Source organism: Chrysemys picta, chromosome 14, assembly GCF_011386835.1.
Source record: "Chrysemys picta bellii isolate R12L10 chromosome 14, ASM1138683v2, whole genome shotgun sequence".
Classification (NCBI taxonomy): domain Eukaryota; kingdom Metazoa; phylum Chordata; order Testudines; family Emydidae; genus Chrysemys; species Chrysemys picta.
This window is the reverse complement of record NC_088804.1, coordinates 29177757-29182070: the sequence shown is the minus strand read 5'-3', so window position 1 is coordinate 29182070 and position 4314 is coordinate 29177757. Positions and strand designations below refer to the sequence as shown.

The following is a 4314-nucleotide window of genomic DNA, read 5'->3' as shown; positions in this document are numbered from 1 at the left end:
TAAGGGAACTTTAGAGGAAAACAACATTAGAGCCTCACAGAGGCTCGGTGTGTTTCGGGCAGATCCCCGCCGAGCTGGTGGCAAGGGGAACTTGCCACTACTAGGGCCCTGGGTCGGGACCTGGTGGAGAAAGCGGGCCCGGGTCCCCCTACCACCCTCCCACACCACGGGAATCATATGGACTCTGGCTGCTAGGCCACGCTATCCTGTCTGAGAGGGGTGATTATATGGACCCTGGCCATTGGGCCTCACTGCCCTGACACTTGGGGTGATTTACATAGACTCTGGCCACTAGGCCGCACTACCCCACCTGTGAGGGAGGAGTTATATGGACTCTGGCCATTGGGCCCACTGCTTCAACGCTGGGAGCGATTTATATGGACTCTGGCCGTTAGGGCATAATACCCCGACCAAGGTGTTGTACTAAAGGAAAGAAGGTTAGCACTCCCCTTGATAAGGATGGAAGAGGTCCTAGTGACCTTTACAACATGCATATGGATAAGGCATTGCCACTTACTTCGTGGCATCTAGCCAAGTTTTTCTGGGGAGTGATAGTTCAGTGATTTGAGCATTGGCCTGCTAAACCCAGTGCTGTGAGTTCAATCCTTGAGGGGGCCATTTAGGGATTTGGGGATTTAGTTGGGGATTGGTCCAGCTCTGAGCAGGGAGTTGGACTAGGTGACCTCCTGAGGTTCCTTCCAACCCTGATATTCTATGATTGCATGGATGGAAGCTATCAGGCCACCCACAGAGAGGCAAGCACATGAACTTGGGAGTGGCAAGGTTCCAACACCTCATCCCACCCCTGCCACAAAGGAGCAGTGCTGTGCCAGGCCCACCACAGTGTCAAAGAGTGAAAAAAAAATTACATTCTTTTGCAATTTGCTTTTGTAGTTCAAAAAAATATAGCAGGAATGGAAAACACCAATATGGAATTTATTTTAAAAATATAGAGGAAATCCATACTGAAAAAATAGCTACTCCATATTGCCGCTCCAGACAAAGAGGAAAATTCTGAATACTAACTTCAATGGAATTACTTCAGATTTACCTCAGTGTAACAGAGAGCACAGTTTCACTAAATGGTTTGTGTTTGCTGAATGGTAAGACCGCAGAGCTCAATCCTGAAATCCTAAGTCAAGGTAAAATTCATCTTACATCTGCAAAACCTGTCTGTTTGCTTCTGTTCTTGTGTAGGAAAGTTGGGCATATTTGGTCCTCTGTTTCTATCTTCTATGTAATGTAACAAGCCTTTCAAGATTATTAAAATTAAACAGGAAAAGAAATACAAATCAACAGCTATGCAAAAAGTTCTCTGTTAGAAAATTCAGGAGTCTGTGCTGCTGGCTTTTAAAATTCTTTAATTTTATTTCTCTGAAGAAGCAGTGGTTTATGAATGATACAATAGAGCTGTGGTTCCCAAACTTGTTCCGCTGCTTGTGGAGTGTAAGCCCCTGGCGGGCCGGGCTGCTTTGTTTACCTGCCGCGTCTGCAGGTTCGGCCGATCGCAGCTCCCAGTGGTCGTGGTTCTCTGCTCCAGGCCAATGGGAGCTACCGCGGCCACTGGGAGTTGCCATCGGTCGAACCTGTGGATGCGGCAGGTACACAAACCGGCCCGGCCCGCCAGGGGCTTTCCCTGCACAAGCTGTGAAACTAGTTTGGGAACCACTGCAATAGAGCCATAATTGATGTTATACCTCTATGATAGGAAGTAACACAGAGCCTTAAAACTGTAGGACTCCATCTGTTCTGCAAGAGGGCAGAGGTTTGGTTTTTTTTTCTCTTATGGGAGCTCAGAGTTATTCAATGGCTTTCACCTAGCAGGTCAGGAACAATTTTAAGCCTCCAGGACTGTATTTTATATTAAGCCGTTGGATCCCAATTCAGCAGCTTTAATGTGTGCTTAACGCTGAAGTCAGTGGGAGTCTTGAACATTTTAGGTATTGCAGAATCTGATCTGAATAATCTTCTAGCTGTCTACATACTTGAGAAAAAGGGTCCATATTCTGTTCTTGGTTGTACTGATGTAAATCTATAGTAACTTCAGTAACTTCAGTATAGCTACATTGGTATATCTGAACAAAATTTGGCCCAGGTTGTTTGTGAAAATATTTGGCTGTATGTATTAAAATAATAATAATGGGGGTGAACATTATGCCCTGTGCAATCTCACTGATGGCAATTGGGTTATGTGGGGTCTAAGTCAGGATAAAATTTTTGGCCTAAAGGGGTTGTGGAGGATAGGGCCATCAATGGTTATTAACCAAGATGATCAGGGATGTAACCCCATTCTCTGAGTGTTCCTAGCTTCTGATTGCCAGAACCTAGGAGTGGATGACAGGGCTTGGATCACTTGATGATTGCCTGTTCTGTTCATTCCCTCTGAAGCATCTGGCATTGGCTGCTATTGGAAGACAGGATACTGCGCTAGATGGACCATTGCTCTAACCCTGTATGGCAGTTGTTATGTGGGAGAACTGTCTAGCCCTATCAGAGAAGCAGCATGGCTAGCTCGGAAGAGGAGTTTTTCCTACCACTCTACACTGGTCTTTCAAGGGGCAGAGCTGACAGGCTCTAAAGACTTGTTTCCTTAACTGGAGCGGTGGTGAATATGATGAGAGTAGCCGTGTACATGGAAGACTCCTCAGAGATCCAGCAGAAACACACAGGAACCACAGTTCCTAGAGAATGGAAATACCATTTCCATTTCTTCCCCATCCTTCTGTAGAAGTTGTATAACTGACAAGCATTTCATTTAATTGATGAGTATTTGCTTTAAATGGCAAATGGTCCCTTTTTTAGGTCTGCAGTGCCTGACAGATGGAAAATAACAATATTGTTTAATACCTCTTTTGACAGTTTAAAAAATAGTGAGATGTACCACAAAAGTCTATAAGCCATTGCAACGATACAAGAAAAATACCATCTAACTGACAGTGTTTCTAATTAGCAACAACCTAACTGTCACTGTTTCTAATTAACAGAATAAGATATAGCACAAAACAGTATAAATAGCAGATGGTATTAGAAAGGCATAAAGCAAGCATGAGACCTGACTTTAAATAATTCTAGCTATGCTACAGAATTTGGACAGTTCTGCCTTCTTTTTGTTAGTAAAACTAAAGTGAAACATGATAGGAGGAGAGTGAGAAAGAGATGAAGAAAAGTTAGTAAATTTCATGACTGAACTTTGTGTGGAATATATTAACATTTTGGAGGTGAGATGAATGATTTTATAAAAGATCTATGAGTGCTTAAAACCACCTTTTGAGAACAGGATGTCTCAGAGCTTAATCTCTCTTGTTGTAACAGGACTTTACAGTCCTTCACTTATACTGGTGCTGTTTCTTTGCTGTCTGTGCTTAAAAATAATATAGTCACATCTCAAATGTTATAAATGGATCTCACTCTATTCTTTATTTAATGTAGTCTACATCTGATACGCAAAGGAATGGGGAAAGTGATGATTAAGTTTTACAAAGGAACTATGTTATGGCACTTAGAACCTTTGGAGGATTTCATTTCCATGCATATAATAGTGAGGCCAAATTTTCCAGCCCAAGTAAGGACCATGGAAAGCCCTGAACACAGTGGAAGCAAGTGCTGAGAGGAGAATACTGGTAGCATACGGAGAATGAATTCGAGACTATGCTGATCCACCAACCAAACCCTAATACAAGGAGGAATGTGGAGTGGTGGTGTTGATTGGCATGTTCAAGTCCATTTACTGGAGCTGTGCACAGAGGAGAGAATTTGGTCATAAATAATGGCTGGTTCATCCGATTTCAGCTGGTATTATTTAAAGTTCCAGCAATCATTTGAAGACTGGTTAGTGGCTTATGTGAAATCAGTTAGTGGTCTTGGTTCAGTTCCTATTGGACAAGGATGCATATCACAAAAAATGCTAGCGCTTGTGCTCAAAATGAATCTTTCTGAAAATCCAAGGATTAGATGGGTATGGGGCGGGAATTACTCTCACATCGCTAGCAGGAAGATGTCGTATGATTTCGGTGTGGGTTGGATTAGGCCCTTAGTGAGAAACTGAAAGTGTGATTGTGCACATAATACAGTCTTACTCTGTTGTATTTGTGTGTGACATGCATTTTTTTCAACCTGGAGCTTTAAAGAGATAGCAAGTGAGGTTCCTGGACAGACTACATCTCCCATAATGCACCCAGGGTCATGCACCCATGTAGAGGAAAATCCATATTGCATTATGGGAGATGTAGACCTTCAGGAGTCAAGCCTATTTGAAATAATAGGGGACGGAACTACAATGTGCCATTTGGAAATGCAATTAACTGATTCAGAATA

At 42.9% G+C, this 4314-nt stretch overlaps 1 non-coding gene across 1 annotated transcript; it reads left to right on the top strand.

Moving 5' to 3' along the window:
* Nucleotides 1-415: 415 nt before the first annotated feature.
* LOC112060328 (U6atac minor spliceosomal RNA) lies at nt 416-543 on the top strand. Its single transcript, XR_002889648.2, has one exon. It is a non-coding gene; the product is annotated as a U6atac minor spliceosomal RNA (small nuclear RNA).
* Nucleotides 544-4314: the final 3771 nt, after the last annotated feature.